This window comes from Lipotes vexillifer, unplaced genomic scaffold, assembly GCF_000442215.2.
Source record: "Lipotes vexillifer unplaced genomic scaffold, Lipotes_vexillifer_v1.1 scaffold741, whole genome shotgun sequence".
Taxonomy (NCBI): domain Eukaryota; kingdom Metazoa; phylum Chordata; class Mammalia; order Artiodactyla; family Lipotidae; genus Lipotes; species Lipotes vexillifer.
Window position 1 is genome coordinate 2,230,119 of NW_006796565.1, and position 18,233 is coordinate 2,248,351.

Consider the following 18,233-nt stretch of genomic DNA (forward strand, 5'->3'; position numbering starts at 1 on the left):
AAAAAAAAAAAAAAAAAAAAAAAAAAAAGGTAACATCCAGTGTCATCAAAGAAGGAAGAGGGGGATGAGCCCTCTCACATGCACGGATGGCGGGGGCAGCAGGCGGAATGTTTTGGAACTGGAGGCTGACAGAACGGGCGCAGACCCTGGCTCCACCACTTACTAGCTGTGTGACCTCATGCAAATGACTTGACCCTCCCAACCTCAGTTTTCTTATCAATGGAATGGGAAGTGGTGACAGAGTCACTCCGTCTTACTGTTGGGAGACTCGGACGAGGGCCTGACAGAGTAGCTGAATCTCTTCTTACTTCTGGAGAGCAGTTAGTGATGTTCATCCCTCTGACCCAGTCATTCCACTTCTAGGACGGTTTCCCAAGGAAATGACCAGAAATGTCACATAAAGACTCATGCACAAGTATACTTGCCTAAGCATAATTTAAAGCAGGAGTAACTGGAAATGAACTGAACAGCCAGGAATCATGACTGGCTAAATAATTATGGCACATCCATGTGTCAGGACACTGTGCAGCATGGTGTCCCCAGAACAGCACCAGGTGTAACCAACAAAGGAAAGAGTCAACTTGCACTCAAAGTATTACGGGATATCTCTGCACATACAACCAAGGCAATATTTCAAAAAGTAAAACGTCTGTTCATCGTAATTATTAATAATAGAAGTCAGTATTAATAACAATAAAATGTATTAGTAACAATAAACTTGGATAAAAAACAAATTTATTTTCTCACAGTTCAGGAGGCTAGAAGTCCAAGGCCAAGGTGTCGGTGGGTTTTGCTTCTTCTGAGGCCTCCTTGGCTTGCTGGTAGCACCTTCTCACTGTGTCCTCACATGGCCGTCCCTCTATACACGTTTGCCCCTGTGTGCCTTGATTTGCTGACTACTTACCTCTGTGTTTGAGATAAGGAAGCTCTACACTCGACCTCATTTTACCCTCACAAGAGGTGGGCACCATTATTCCTTCTCACATTTTCCACAAGGAAACTGAGACTCAGTGAAACTGAGCAACTTGCCCAGCATCATACAGCCAGCCAGCAGCAGAGCCAGGATTCGAGCACAGGTCTGAACGATTCCCAGGTCACTCTGCAATTCAGTTCCCTAACTGGATTGCTTGGCCAGCTCACCAGCTGAGAGGCTTCCCAAATCAGAACTTCAGAGGAGAATAGGGCCTCCAGGCGACAGGATCCTATCGTCTCCAGGGAAAGAAGAGCCTAGAAGAGCTAGTTTCTCATCTAATTCCACCCAGTAGCCCTTACGTAGTTTTGCCAATGTGATGATGGAATTGCTTTAGTCAATTCTGAAAGTAAAGTAGAAAATCTCTTACTGTGAATTATGCCACAGATGACGTCAACACGTAGAGAAGGCCAGTATAGATTCTGTACAGAGAAGACAGGAGTGCTAGACCGCATCAGAAACGTCCTGAAGACAGTGTCCCCATCTGTCTCGCAGCACCCACACTGTCACACACAACGTTCCCATGGGTGTTCTCCATTTGCAACAAGGGAGAAGACAGAGTCCAGAGTGTAGCCAAATCCCAGAGGACCAGCCGTCCCACCATCTTTTCTCAGAGCTGATGGCTGTCCACCAGTCACATGACACTCAGTTCAGAATCATGACCCTGGTGTCCTAGACCAGTGGTTCATAAGCCTGGGTACACCTTAGAATCACCTGAGGAACCTTTAAAATACAACACCCAGGCCACACCCCAAACCAATTAATTCTAAACCTCTGTGGATAGAGCCAAGGCACTGAGAATTACTTGATTATGATTCCAACTGATAGCCCAAATTGAGAACCACTAAAACTTATTAAAGTAGAATTCAAAAAGTTCTCAGAAAAGATGAGTTTGACAATCAGTTCAGGAAATATGAGAGGCCCCGAAGAAGTCAGTCCTATTTATGGAATCAAATTCTTCCCAAAGGGGAATTCCCTGGCGGGCCAGTGGTTAGGACTCAGCACTTTCACTGCCGAGGACCCAGCGTCAATCCCTGGTTGGGGAACAAAGATCCTGCAAGTTGTGTGACGTGATCAAAAAAAAAAAAAAAAAAAAATTGTTCCCAAAGAGAAAGGGAGAAAAAATGTAACCAAAACCAAAACAAAACAATGTATTGTAGTCCCACAGGAGGCTGTGAAACTAAAACTTAGAAAAAGCCCTGCAACAAAAAGAGGTACACAGCAAAGGAGAAAAACATGCACATAAAGTATGTCCTAAATTTATAAGAAAGACTCACTGTTGGTCACGAAACATAAAATGGGTGATGCTTATAAAGCTGTGAGGACAGAGGCCTGGACCTTTTGTTGACTCCTAGAGTTGGACAGCAACATGGAATTCATCCAGCCTCTCTGTCAATGAGGCCCATTCTCATATTCCCCCATCCATGGAAGGAATTCCCCTCAAAAGAAAAAGATAACCTTGTGTGTTTTTAGCTCTGTTTGGAACCTAAGGGAGGAAACGAACATAGTCACATCACTTGGGTAAGATGGATAATAGGACTCTTTTCCATCTTAAAAGAAAAAAGTGACCTTCAAAAAAGAAAACAGTAAATTATTCATGGTTAACAAGTAACTGAGGCCCAACACAGGTGAGAAGATTGTATGAAAGCTCAGGATCATTCCAACTGGCTCAAGCCTCTAAGCCCAAATAAATACATCCCAAGATAAAAGAAGAATTTGTGGATTTAATCTGAGGACAACTGTCAGCATTCACTGGAAAACAGGCTAAAACTGGAAACCTGGAGAGGGACAAATACCACTGCCATTTTCAAATAAAGTTGTATCCTAGAAATTTGGGGTTGATGAAATTTAATTTACACCTTCACAAAATTCTTACATGAATTAATAAACTGATGGCTGGTCCGAATTGAGGGAAGGAAGGAAGGAAGGGAGAGAAGGAGGGAGGGAGGGAGGGAGGAAGCATTCATTACCAGCAATCAACATGAACTTACTCAAGAATTTACTCCAAACAAACACAGGGTAGCTAGACAGGTAGATCAGGAAGAAACACAGAAATGGTACTATGATATCACTACTCTTCCTTGGTAGCCTTATGATGAGGACACACATCTTGAGCCTTGATGATAGTAGATGGTGAGGTGAACACCCAAAGCCAGAATCCTGGTCTCTCTATCATTCCCAGCCTTGAAAGTTCCTGGTGGTGAATGTGGGAAGGTTCAACCACCTGGGCCCACCCTCGTCACAATGACATCATCTTTTTTTCTTTTTTTTGCCATGCTTCATGGCTTGCAGGATCTTAGCTCCCTGACCAGGGATCCAACCCATGCCCACTGCAGTGGAAGCACTGAGTCCTAACCACTGGACTGCCGGGGAACTCCCACAATGGTATCATCTTTTTTAAATTTGACATGTCTGTCTGTCTACCTATCTATCTGAGGCAACTTTAGAAGGTATGCAGAATAGGTTATTAAAAATAGAATCAGGTCTAAAAATCTTATATGTTCTGGTATAATGTTATAAGTCATAATTCTAGTTATTACTTTAAAATGTATATCTCAGAAATTAAAAAAAAAAAAATAGAATCAGGTCTAAAAATCTTATATGTTCTGGTATAATGTTATAAGTCATAATTCTAGTTATTACTTTAAAATGTATATCTCAGAAATTAAAAAAAAAAAAATAGAATCAGGGATTTCCCTGGAGGTCCAGTGGTTAAGAGTTTGAGCTTCCACTGCAAGGGGCTCAGGTTCGATCCCTGGTTGGGGAAATAAGATTCTGCATACCGGGCGGCACGGCCAAATAAAAAAAAATAGAATCAGAAAATCAAAACCATGAAAAGGAAGAAGAGATGTACATTCTAACCAGAAATGTTTCCTAGAGTGAGCATTACATTTGACTCTGAGCTTCTCAGCAGCCGAAGCAAGAAGGGAAGCATGACTGGTTTCATTTCTATTCATAGAAAGACAATGCAGTTTTATCTTGGTACCAGATCAAGAGAGGAATCTATCAGCTGGGACCTCACACAGGGTACATACAGCAAGCACATCACAGCAACGTCTTCAGTGAGGGTACCAGCAGGAAACATTCGGCACACTCAGTTTGGGATAATTTGCAGAGAGTTTAATAAAGGGACTCCTTCCAAAGGTATAAGCAGGGTGCAGGAAGCCACAGGAGCAGTGCAATACCCTGGGGGGCGGCTGCTAGCGTTGGGGCTATTACACCCCAGTCTGGCAGAGACTACAGAGGGATGCAGTCAACTTAAGGCAACCTTGCAAAAATGGAGCTCTCTTCCCACCTTCCAATCTCCTGCCAAGTCTCCTCACCGAGCTCAACAAGAAGTCAGAAGGAGCCCCTTGGATGCAGTCCACACAGGGCGGCCTCCTGGGGCACAAGGCAGCGGGGAGCAAGTCAAGGAGTGGATCTGGAGGGGTAAAGAGCAGAGAACTGGCATAAGCGGTTTTACAGAAAGTATAAACAATATTTGATAATATTGCTTTTCATGTAAAAAGAGAGAGAAATGAATATTCAACATAATTCAGAAAGGACATTCTACAAAGCATATGCTGATGTGATTTGGCATGTCACTTTATGACGATGTGACACGATACGAAAAGTAGAATTTAGAACTCCCAGAAGATTAGATGGACTGTGTGTCCTTTATGTTTTATTCTAAAATGGATACTTCCCTTTTCGTGGGGGCATCATTAAAGAGCACCTAGTATGCTGATGTGTTCTTTTGGTGGCTGAAGAAAGATCTGTAAGCTTTAAATCCCAAAGGGACAAGTGGCAGGATGGGGAGAACAGTCTGTCCTGACCAATGTTTTGCCCAGATCAAAGACCAAGGATCTCAGAACCATTCATCTGAGGAGTTGTGAAGGGAAACAGGAGTTGTATCTAGAGAAGACAATTCATGTGAACATAATAACTGCCTTCAATATATGAAAGACTGTCTTTCAGGTAAGAGAATGTCCAGATCTCTGTGTCATTCCAGAGGACAGAGCCAGGACCAATGGTAGAAAGAGATCAACTGCAGCTCCATAAAGGAAGAACTTTCAAAGACTTCAGGCTACCAAGCTAAGGAATGAGCTTCTGCAAAATAGGAGATGGCCTCATATTCCTGCAGCAGAGGCTGCAGGTAGATGACAAACGGATGAAGACAGAGGCCTGTGCTTGTGCTTTACTTTCTTCCAAGCTCTTTGCTGTGTGCTTGACAGGCATAGATGCATTCACTCTACTAAGGATGTACTGGTATCATCTCCAATTTCAAAAGAGAAGACCAGGGGCTTCCCTGGTGGCTCAGTGGTTAAGAATCCGCCTGCCAATGCAGGGGACACAGGTTCAAGCCCTGGTCCGGGAAGCTCCCACATGCCGCGGAGCAACTAAGCCCGTGTGCCACAACTGCTAAGCCTGCACTCTAGAGCCCGCAAGCCACAACTGCTGCACCCTCATGCCACATCTACTGAAGCCCGCACGCCTAGAGCCCGTGCTCCGCAACAAAGAGAAGCCACAGCAATGAGAAGCCCGTGCACCACAACGAAGAGTAGCCCCCACTCGCCGCAACTAGAGAATGCCCGCGCACAGCAATGAAGACCCAACGCAGCCAAAAGTAAATAATAATTAATTAATTAATTTTAAAAAAGAGAGAGAGAAAAACAAGGATAGGATATGCTTGGTAACTAACAAAGCCCAGATTCAGTACTGCCCATCCAACTCCAGAACACATGTGTTTAAGTAGGCTGCCCATCCCCTTCTGCCCTAGAAGGGATTCCTACTTAGTGGAGGGTTAAATTCAGTATGCAGCCTCTAAATTTCTCCTTACTCCCCAACTGAATATAATTATGCTAAAATCCAGGGACCCTCTTGAAGGAATTATAAAAGGTGAGATCCTTGTGGCCTGGGGTGGCAGGAAAGACCTTCAGTCTTGTGGGAGGGGCTGATGTGAATGCTGGTAAGAGGAGGAGGACATTCCAGGTGAGGGCATTGGGGAGGGGAAAGAGGCAGAACCAGAACAAGAACTGGAGAGGAATCTGCAGTGGCTAGAAGACCAATCTTGAGTTGGAGCCATACATTTAGAGCAGTTGGCTGGGCCAGACTACAGAAAGCATTGAATGCCAGGTCAGGATTTTAGATCTTATTGGTAGATAAACGGAAATCATCGAAAGTGTTAGGGCAGGAGAGTGACACAATAAGATCACCATTTTAGAAAGATTAGCCTGGCAGTGAGGTAGAGGATAGATTACAACAAAGACACACTGGAAGTGGGAGGCCATTTAGGAAGTAATGGAACAAAGTGGAAAGGGCTAGGACAAAGGAGGAGTCAACCTAAGTAACTCAGTGTCATTTCAAGGGTGCGTTTCAAGGTGGGGATTTGCCTTCTGAGCTAAGAACAAGGCTGCAGATTAGTGCTGGTCTCCACGGTCAACGAGGTTGGCTAAATGTGATGTGTTTAGTACATGTACACCTTCTTGCAACAGCTAGTTAATTAAATATGTAAAGTTGATCTGATCGTTTTCTGTGATAGAACTCTTGGGTCTTCCTGGAAATCTCCCGTGAGCCACACCTCCGGGGAGCCATGCCTTTGTGGACTCGCCTCCCCTCATATCTGGGCTGAGCTTGCCACTGCTCTAACCTATAGAATGCAGCGGAAGTGACATCGTGCCAGTTCTGAGCCTAAGCCTGAAAGTTTGGAAGCTTCTGCTTTTAATCTCTTAGGAGTCATGTAAGAAGTCCAGCTACCCTGCTGGAGACACCACATGGCGAGACCACACGGAGGGCATTACAGGGAGAGAAAAGCCCTGAGACCCCCTGGGGGAGGAATGAACCCAGCCGCCGGTGAGCCCCAGACACGTGACCCCAGTGGAGCTGCTGCAGGCCCAAGCCCCAGAGCCTTTCTAGCTGAGCCACCAGACACAGGAGTAAAGAAGCCACATAGCTGTTCCAGCCCCAGCAGACATCAAGTGGAAGAGAGGCAGACTGATCCCACTGCGCCCTGTCCAAATTCTCAACCCACAGAATCACAAGAAATAATTAAGTGGCTGTAGTTTTAAGCTACTAAATTTGGGGGTAGTTTCCTATACAGCAATAGATACCTGAAAGAGAGATCTCCCAGATGCACTAAAAAACCCTTTCTGTGAAAGAAACTTCTCCCAACCCAAGGAAGGGGCCTCAGCAGCCTTGCCGGGAGTACTTAACTCCATCCCAACCACACGCTACTGGCCTGGGGATACAGTCTAGAATCGAAGCTGGGATGTGTTAGCCTTGGTCCCCGAGACTGGCAACAGTGGCGACCTGGCAACTCTCAGGGTTACAGGAGAGCTATCCCCAGCCACAAGGTGAGAGGGAAGGAAAAGAGGACGAGATGGCGGCCTCGGGACACGACACTGTCCAGTTCCTGCTTCTCCTTCCCCGGGAGGTCCCACAGTAATTTGTGTGACTGTGAATTACTTACACTTCCCTTGTGCACTTGGTAGCAAAGCAGATGGTATCAACATACCTTTCTCCCTGCCTGTCCTGTGAGCTGGTCGTCCTGGAAGAGGGAGCTGTTGTGTGGCTGTTTCTAAGGCTGGAAACACACATTTGACTGGCTATTAAAAGACCTACACAGGGTTTCCCTGGTGGCACAGAGGTTAAGAACCCACCTGCCAGTGCAGGGGACACAGGCTTGAGCCCTGGTCTGGGAAGACCACACATGCCGCAGGGCAACTAAACCCGTGAGCCACAACTACTGAGCCTGCGCTCTAAATCCTGCGAGCCACAACTACTAAGCCCACACTCCTAGAGCCCGTTTCCCACGACAAGAGAAGCCACCACAATGAGAAGCCCGTGCACCACAACAAAGAGTAGCCCCCGCTTGCCGCAACTAGAGAAAGCCCGCAAGCAGCCACAAAGACCCAATGCAGCCAAAAATAAATAAAAAATTTTTTTTAATTTTTAAAAGAAGACCTGCACGATGTTAAGGCAGCCCTGAGTCTCTCAACAGAACACCTCCTCCCTACAGCTACTGTGTGTATAGAGCCCCACAATCACCAAAGCACTTTCACTGATAATTGATTTTGATAATATGATGATGAGAGCTAATATTTATACAGCAGACACTCTAACAAATGCTTTATATCCCTTGGGCCATTTCAGCCTTCCTGCAGCTGTATTAGGTAAGGATGTGATTCTCCCAGTTTACAGATGAGGAAACTAAGGCTCAGAGGGGAAGTCGCTTGCCTCAAGTCACTTTCCGTACACCTAGGAAACGGCAGAGGCAGCATTCGCCCACAGGTTGCCCACCCTCAAGGTCTCTTCTTGAGCTATTCTCTCTTTACAGGTGGACGTTCCAGCTGAAGGACCACAGGGAGGCCTCTGTCCTCTCTGATGGTGACCCGGGAACTTCTCTGAACTTTTCTGCAGCTTCATTCCACAGCACTTGCCCCGTTACTGGCCTATGTTGGCGGACTGGCAGGAAGAGGAGAATGGGGCGGCAGGCAGCAGTGGATGGTCAGGAAGGAGGGAGAAGACGGGGGACACAAGCCACATCCCCATCCTGCTCCTCACCCAGGGGCACCCCCAACACACAACAACTTGGGCCCAGTGGGAGAAGAACTTCCAGCCTAAGGCAAGGAAAAGTAGGGTGAGTTCCAAGTCACCCAGACTTACCACCAGTCTGGCTGGATCCACTCCAGCCACTCAGAAACCCACTCTTTCACCCAATGCCTGCATCTCTAAAAATCCAGCTTATGTATCCCACTCATTATTTTAAAAAAATAGGTGAGAATCGCCAACAGATGCTAAAACTATTGGGTGAAAGTTTGGTGGGGAACAGGATATTTACAAGACTCAGATTATTTATTAATTACAAAGGAAAAAACAGTAACTTAACTGTGGCAGACACCCTCTTACTAAGTAATCCAAGTCAACATCTCTGTATGGTACCAACAGGTGAATCTAGGTGACTCACACTTACGAGTTCTTTCTATAAGTTTGCAATTATTTCAAAATAAAAAGTTTTCAAAAATTATGCACAGGGCTTCCCTGGTGGTACAGTGGTTAAGAATCCGCCTGCCAATGCAGGGGACACGGGTTCGAGCCCTGAGCCGGGAAGATCCCACATGCCACAGAGCAAGAAAGCCCATGAGCCACAACTACTAAGCCTGTGCTCCAGAGGCCGCGAGCCACAACTACTGAAGCCCACGTGCCACAACTACTGAAGCTCGTGCGCCACAACTACTGAGGCTGCACTCTAGAGCCCGCGAGCCACAACCACTGAAGCCCACGTGCCTAGAGCCCGTGCTCCACAACAAGAGAAGCCACCACAATGAGAAGCCTGCACACCGCAATGGAGAGTAACCCCCGCTCGCCTCAACTAGAGAAAGCCCACGCACAGCAACGAAGACCCAACGCAGCCAAAAATAAATAAATTAATTAAAAATATATCTATTAAAATTTTTTTTTAATTATGCACAAGTACATTTGTAAGCTGGGAGGAAAGATAATTTAAGGACAGGTTTTGAGCTGTGGTGTCTTGCAGCCAGTCCCCAAAAAAATCCTTCTTTGGATTTCCTCAAGGTCTCTAAATGCATGGTCCTGCTCTTTGCACTCCCCCCATTGGAAGAAGCACCCCCATCCTCAGAACTGCAGTTCACTGGCCCAAAGCTACAATGGCTGAAGGAGGTGCAGAGAAGGGCAGGGGGAGCCTGTGAAGCCCCTGAGACAGTGAGAAGCAGCCCTCCTCCTCCACGGCAATTTGATCAAAATGGTCCCAGGGACACTCTAGCCCACTTCTTCTCACTGTGGCTCGATGACCCTCTTTGGCTCAAGCCAGCTCATTGATTTTGCTCATTACTTTTCCTGTTGAACTCTTTGGTCCACAGTGGAGATCATCTGCAAATAAAGCCCAGGGTTTCAAGGGGTTTCTGAGGCAATCAACCAGGCAGGAATATAATCTCCCATGTCAAATCCGCCTCTGACCGTCCTTTATTATCATTTTTTTTAATATCACTCATTTTTTTCTCTGTTAAAGTTGTTCCTATTCATCTCACTTTGGCATTGCCCAGACAAATCTTCCTAAATTAGCGGAGTCCTACAGCACCCTGCCTGGTTAAGGAAAGGGAAAAAAAAAAAAAACAGACAGACAGACTGTCTGCGGGAAAACTATTTAATTTGAGCTGGTCGCCCCTCTGAAAAATGATGTCCACATCAGATAAGGAGACGGACGGTTTAAATTGTTCTATCAGAACCGAGTTGCCTGGTTTTGAAGCTTCATTCCACACAATTGGAAACTGTTCTCTTCTCCTTTTTTTATAAGGCAATTGCCCAACTTGAAGGCTGTTTGTGATTGAAGTCGAGGCCACAATAATTTATACGGGAAAAGCCTCTAGATCAAGTTGTATATTTTCTAGGTAACCATGCTGGGTAAATATTCCCTCAGTTTTATCTTTAATGCAATATCTGTACTTTATGCATGCTGTCAAGCTAACACTCCCTGGGGAATATTTTACACACTGATATACAGGCAACTTGCTACTCATTACATTTAACGTGGTTTGTCTTTTCAAAGATGAGAATATTAAGTGTTATATCCTCCTTCTATAGAACCAGTTTGCCCTATGAATGTGCATTTGTTGCCCTAATGGGTCTCTTCCTGTTCTAATTAATATGACAACATAGCATTGTCATCAACCAATATTTATGGAGCAGCCCTCTGAGGCTTGTGTCTGTGCTGGGGGCTTTAATTGAAAGTCCTATCTTATTCTAGGGATCTATGCAACAGAGATACTCACAGAGCTGCGCAAGGGCAGCTGTCCAAGTAGCTGGCAGCAGCATCGTTTGCTATGGCAAAACAATGGCATTAGCTAAATAGATTATTATACTGCCATTAATGAACTAGATCAACGTATAGTAACTGACATGTTACCATACCATGATATATTGGGGGAAATCGAAAAAAATGAACTGAAAAACATTACTGATAGAATGATTCCATTTTCAGGGGGAAAAAATCTCAGCATATACAGTGTGTGTGTGTGTGTGTGTGTACATGTAGACATGCGTGAAGCTTAACAACAGTAACCCTTGAGGAGTGGGACTAGAGCAGAAGGCAAGGAGACACTCATACTTTATTTCAGATGCTTATATATTATTAGAATTTTCTACAAAACAATATGCTTTTGTAAAAAAAAAGAAGAAAAAGAAAAATTAAAGAATTTTAGAAGACAATGTTCATTCAGTAATCATGTATTGCTAGGCACTGTGCTCTCTTTATAACCATGTGAACAAGCAGCAGAAAGCAAAAGAATTAAATAAATAAGCAGAAAACAATCTTCACAAACAAAAACTCTTTGCTTTAGGATAACTTCTATCAACATTAGCTAACAAAAATCTAAGAACTGAGATACACTGGCATTTCTCTAAAACAGGACACACTGTAGGGCCCCCTGAACATTTAGGATGAGGCAACTGCCATCACTTGCTGATTGATTTAAACAGTGAAGCAATGACACCTCCATGTGCCTAGGGGTCACTGTTACTGCCAATTCTTCAGTGGAGACACACAGCAAAGACACCTCCAGGGCTTCATGAGAGGCTCAGAGCAGCAGAGGGTCCTAACAATGGGCAAGTGGAAGAGAAATCTGGAGAAATAATAATAATAATGCAATTCTCTTAAAGGATTTAGGACTTGAAGCTCTCAGTTACATGCCAGATATAGAATTCAGGACCCAATACATTCTGAAAATGCTGTCCTATTGAGACCATAAAAGTCACCAAATTTCTGGGAATTGACAGCAACTGTGTGGAGTGGAGGAGAAAAAAGGCAAAAAGCTCAATCCCAACCTTGAACCGCAAACAGGTGTCTAACTGGATGTGTGCCAGAGAGCCCCAAAATCGTGTGAACTCACCAAGGCCTCCACCTAGAAATAACAGTGGAAACATAAGACCCTCTCGGGGTTTTATATTTGGGTTTTTTTTTTTTTTTTTGAAAGGGGAAATTAAAGGCACACATGCCTGATGTCCATAAAATAATGAGTAGTAAAAAGTGAATACGGTGGAGTCTAATTATATGCAAATTTAACTTGGGAGCCTACTTTAGAACCTATCCCCCAGGGAAGATTTAATTCTCCAAGGCATCCTGAGACCAGTGACAAAAGTCACGAGAGGGATGGCATTTTCTGTTCTGGTTCTGCTGATCAGCCAACTTGGAAAGGCAAGAAGCAAGCAGCCATGATCTTCTCTACAACATTTTAAAGAATGACTGTAGACAGAATTGATCGAGCAAGTTTTAGATTCAAAACAAGCAATTTTTGAGCATGTGCTATGTGCTGGATACTATGCATGGTGTTTTCACATTTATCACCTCCTGAGTCCTCAAAACTCACTGATGCTTTAAAGTGTATAGAGGTGATGACTAGGCAGTGATGTTGAGTTAAAATCAGGTTAAATCCTGCAGATTATCAAGAGCCCTTAAATACCCAGTTCCCATTCACCACCAGGAATTTCAGGTTATCTGAAATGCAGAATATTGTGATGACCCAAACAACTATATATGCATTTCCTTTTCATTCTTTCCTTTGGACCACTCAGAGTTCTAAGTCTTTAATGAATATAAGTACAGGGGTATTCTCAAGGACACTCGTCCTTTTTCGTAGAGGAGGAGGGAGGGGAAGTGAACTGTCTAGCATACAGCCTCCTCCAAGTCTTGGAAAGCAGTATAACCCCTGCTACCACAAAAGGTAAGGGAATCAGAGCCTCCGTCTCCCCACGCCCAGGGAGCCTGCTCAGCCAATCAGACACCTTCACCGGGGACTTTGAACATAGAGCAAATGAGGAAATACAAGAGAAAGTTAGAATTCAAATGCAGCGGTAGCAGTGGTGGTATCTAGCAGAAGCAGCAGTGTCCTGGACAGACTATTATACTTAAAACATAGTTGATCTATACCCCAACTCATTAGGCTAGCATAAGATTGACATGAAAACCTGATAGAGACAGTACAATGAAGGAAAAATGCATCTTAATCTCTCTCAAGAGTTCATATAGATTTAAAAATCCTAGACAATATTAACATGCTAAATCCAGCAATATAGGAAAGGAATATTATATTATAGCCAAGTTGAGTTTATACCAGGAATTGAAGGTTGGTTTAACATTAGAAAGTCAGTGAATGTATTTTACCACCTTCACAGATTAAAAAAGAAAAATTAAGTGATTTTTTTCATAGATACGTAAGAAGCGTTTGATAAAATTCCTTGCCCCTACATGATGGAAAAATAGAGTTGTAGTAAGCCAGAAATACCAGAAGTAGAGGGAAGCTTCCTTAAACTGATAAAGGATATACACTCTCACCAAACATTATACTAATTGGGGAAATGATGAGAATTTTAAGATCACAAAGAAGACAATAATGTCTACTATCACCATTTCTATTCAACATTTTAATAGAGGTCCTAGGCAGAGCAATAAAGCCAAAAAACAAATAAATAGTGTTAGGATCAGAAAGGAAAACACCAAACTGTCATTATTTGTGGAAGCTATTATTGTTTACATTTTAAAAATCTAAAAGAATTCTTAGATAAATTATTGTAATTAATAAGGGAAACTGAAAGGGTTACACAGTTTTTAAAAATCAGTACAAAAACTAATTGTATTTCTATATACAACACAGATAAATTTTTTAATGATACAATTTTCAATAGCATCAAAAATAGCAAGTACTGGGACTTCCCTGGCGATCCAGCAGTTAAGACTCCGCGCTTCCACTGCAGGCGGTGGGGGTTTCATCCCCAGTCAGGACCTAAGACCCCGCATGCCACATGGTGCAGCCAAAAGAAAGAAAAAAATAGCAAGTACTTATAAATATAGCTAGCAAAAGATACTGAAGTCATAGAGAAAACCACATACCTATGAAAAAAGTAAAGAAACCTAAGTAAACAGAGAACTATATTGTGCTAACGGATTGGAAGACTCAATATGGCAAAAATACTAATTCTCCTCTAAAAGTATCTATAGATTCAAGGCAACCCCAAAGAAAACTCTCAAAAGATATTTTGTGTAAATTGAAAGATGATTCCAAAATTTATATAGAAAAGCAAAGAGCCAAGATTAGCCATGAAAATCCTGAGAAGAACAAGAGGGAGAGCTTGTCCTGCCAGATATTGAGAGCAGAAAATAAAACTTATGATGAAACTGGTACGGCAGTATGGCGCTGGCTTTAGGAGACACAAATAGACCAGTGGAACAGAATATAAAACCCGGATACAAATTCATGCATATATGGACATGTGGTTTACTGTAAAGGTAGCGCTGTAAAGCAATGAAAAAGGATAATAAATAGAGCTGGGACAACTTGGTATCCATACGGAAAAAATTTAATTGGACCTTTACCTCATACTACACTCAAAAATCAACTCTAGGAAGATTATGGACCTAAATGTAAAAGGCAAAATTACATAGAAGACTATCTTTGTGGGAAAAATTATAAAACAAGACCGAAAATATTAACCATAAGGGAAAATCCTGATATAACTGACTACACTAAAATTTTAAGATTTGTTTATCAAAATATACCATTAAGAGAGGAAAAAAAGGAAGCCACAAAGCAGAGCAGAAAAAAATGTGCAATCCTTAAAACCAGCAAAGGCTTGGATCCAGGACACATAGAGAAGTCTCAGAAATCAGTTTGATAAACTCGAACAATCCAATATTTTTTTAAAGGGCAAAGGACTTAAAGAGACATTTCACATAGAGGAAATCCAAATGCCAATAAACATACAAGAAGGTAATCAACCTCTCTTGTAATCAAGAAATTCAAATTAAAGCCACAGTGAGCTATCCCTACACACCTACTACACAGGCCCAGGCTGCTAAAAGTGTCCTTCTGATTTATCATAAGGGAGGGGCCTTGGGTTCCAGGCAAGGGGGCCCCCTCATCCCTCACTGCCAGTTCTGGTAGTGATTGTCTCCCCATGACTTAGAAGAGTGTCATTTTAGAAATGAGAAATTCACTCCGACTATGAACAATCCTCCAAGCCGTTTTTGGTTGGCATTCTGTTAAAGCTGATGTCCTACTCTATGTCACAAAGTCTCAGGATGGGAAATGCCATTCATAAAAGTCTCTCTTTGTTTTTTCTAATTCTTCTTTGAAGCAACCCACCCCACCACTCTGGCCCCCTCAAAGCTCTCTTTCCCCCCTATTCTTGGGCTTTGTTCAGGCTACTGCAAAACTGCACCTTTCAAACTTTGATTGTAAATGTCATTTGCTACAAGTACTAAGTCACTTTGTGGTTTGGTCCAATGTACACAACGTCTGTTTTTTGTTTTTTTTTTTTAAGGTTTTAAAAAACTTTTTATTGAAATACAGTTGATTTACAATGTTGTGTTGCTTTCAGGTGTACAGCAAAGTGATTCAGTTATACATATATGTTCTTTTTTACATTCTTTTCCATTATTGGTTATTACAAGATATTGAGTGTAGTTTCCTGTGCTATACAGTAAGTAGTCCTTGTTGGTCATCTATTTTATACGTAGTAGTGTTTATATTTTAACCCCAAACTCCTAGTTTATCGCTCCCCGACCCTTTCCCCTTTGGTAACCGTGTCTGTTTTCTATGTCTGTGAGTCTATTTCTCCTTTATAAATAATTCATTTGTATCATTTTTTTTAGATTCCACATATAAACAATATCACATGACATCTGTCTTTCTCTGTCTGACTTACTTCACTCAGTATGATAATCTCTAGGTCCACAGTGTCTTAAAGCACATTTTCCATCAGAGCCTCCACCCATCAGAGCCTCCACCCGTCAGAGCCATAAGACAGGGTCGCTGATGACCCTGTCTTATCCCTCGAACTTGGTCCAGGGACCAAGGTAGACATGTGGCCTCGGGAACGGGATGCAGCCTGGCTGCCCCTCCTCACACCAATGGCTTTCTTTTTCTTCCTTTTCTGTGCACTTGTGTTTCAGATAAAGTGCCCATCTCCCACGGCCAAGAAGAGGTCAAATTAAGAATGGTGCTCTTTTTAGCAACTACAAAAAGTTCTCATTTTCTCATCCAGTAAAATTCCCTAATGGCTGATATATGAGCCCAGTCTCTAAACGGTCCTGAATTGTGCCATTTCCCTCTCAGTGGCTCAGGCTCCCCGTGGGGCAGACTGCCACAGGCAACGCGGGTGCTGGGAGGAACCAGCTGGAATCACCATTTTCTCCCTTCCAGGCTTCTTGCCTTTGGTGCTTTAATTCATTCCAAAGTCCTAAACCTTAGAAGCAAACTGAGGAATCACAAGGGTCCTTAAACCGCCCCCTTCTGAATCAGATGCAGCAGCCCATGTTTACTTAAAGAAAACCAGTTCCTCCTTCCCAGGCTGGGCTCGAGAAGACACAGGGTAAAACTGGATGGGAGGGGGAAGGGCTCAAGCTGTATAAATGACCTAAAAAATTACTGTCCACAAGGCTCTTAAATCAGAGCCTCTGTATTTACGGCATTTAAAGACCCTGGAAATCTACCCCACCCAAGCAACAGCCTTTGTACTGAGATGGATTCTGTCTCTGGACAAAGAAGTCCCCAAAATGAGGTTTCTGGGCTTCCCACCCTGTCCCCATGCATGCCATGCCGGCCTGTGTCGTCTCCTGCCTAGTCTAGAGCCACGAGACACATGACCCAAGAGCCTCCGTTCTCTATGCAGTAGCTCAAGGCATCTGGAACACATAAGAAACCTTAATAGAACTTTAATTTAGGGTATTAAGGCAGTTGTATCTTAAATCCAAGTCTAAGGACTTGGCTCTTAAATCTATGGACTCTCTTGGCTACAGCCAACACTGTCACCACTGGCCTGGCATCGGTACCTGAAGCCCACTGTGCACAGGCAGTAGAGGAAGCAGATGCCCTGGGACCCTCTTGTCTACGGCTGCAGACACTCCCCTTCTGGGGAAGGGCCCTGGGCTGGCTTCTGTCAAGGAAAGGTTCACCCTGCCCCTGTGTTCCAGAGGGTTTTCTACCACTGCTAAAGAAGGGAGTTGCATCGCTGAAGTGGTCCCTCTCTCTCCACAGCCAGCCTCGAAAGCCTTCAGGCTCCTGGAGAAATCTGAAGCTGACGAGCTCTGATGTAAGTGAACCACATTGGACTCAGTTCACTTGTCTGTCGCTTTGAACTGGAAACAACAGATGTCTCGTTTTGAAGAACTTCTGTACAGCAAGCACTTGCTACATGTTTCACATAAGTGATTTTATCCTTTCCTTGTGTTAAAAATGAGAAACCCAAGGCTCAAAAAGTTTAAGTGACTTGCCTGAGGTCACACAGCTATCTGATACCTGACTCCAAGACCGCTCCGGTCCCCGGATGCTGAGTTTCCTTGCACTGGGCATGCACTTTGCCATGTCCTTCTGCAGTGTGAATCAGAATCCTCTGAGGTCATCCACTCTCCCCAGCAGGAACCCCTTGTGGCTGCAGCAGAAGTCTGAACCTCACAGGAAGAGAGGAGAGAGAGGAGCCATCATTTTTTTCCCCCCTGTGAGCCAGGCTGGGGCCCCTTCAGACCCGCACCACTCCTACTCCAGCCACTTCTGCCCTCCCATCTCCTTCACGGCAAGTGGCGCTGGTTGTCTCATTTTCTGCAAATTTCCTTTTTCAGATAAAAGCTGTTGAGCATGAAGAAAACGTGACTGAAAGCAAAAACATGAAGGGACATGGCTTGTGGGCGAGGCTGCCAGCTCCTCCGCGGTGGGTGGGTCAGGGTCCCCGGGCAGGGGCATTCGGCGGCGTTGGACGGGACTCTGCCCAGCGCCGCACACCCAGCTCAGCAGACTCTGACCTGACTCTCATCTACTCAGCAACCTTCTGTGGCTCCCTGTCTCCCACACCAAGGAACATCTATGCCTCTCAGCTGCGGTCCCCTAAACTTCCTCCTGGCACCTCATGGTCTAGGAGCACAGAACTGCGTCAGCCCCCGCACACCATGCTCTCTCTCACCTCCACGCCTGGGCTTGTGCCACTCCTTCCACCAGACTCTGACTATTCCCGCAACTCCGACTAATACTCAGGTGAACCCTCCTCCAGGAAGCCTTCTCTGATTCCTCCCACCAGATGCTTGCCTCCCTACCAAAGTCCGTATCCCCTGTCCAGTAGCAATCTGGGTGTGTGTGTCCCACCCAGCAGCATCCAGAGTATGGGGACTGCATCCGGTCACAACTTTGTCCCCACTGGGGCCTTCAGCTGATGTAGGGGGGGTCCAAACCTGCTCTGGGATTGCCTGGCTTCCTAGCCTGGAGAGGGCACTGGCCCAAAAATG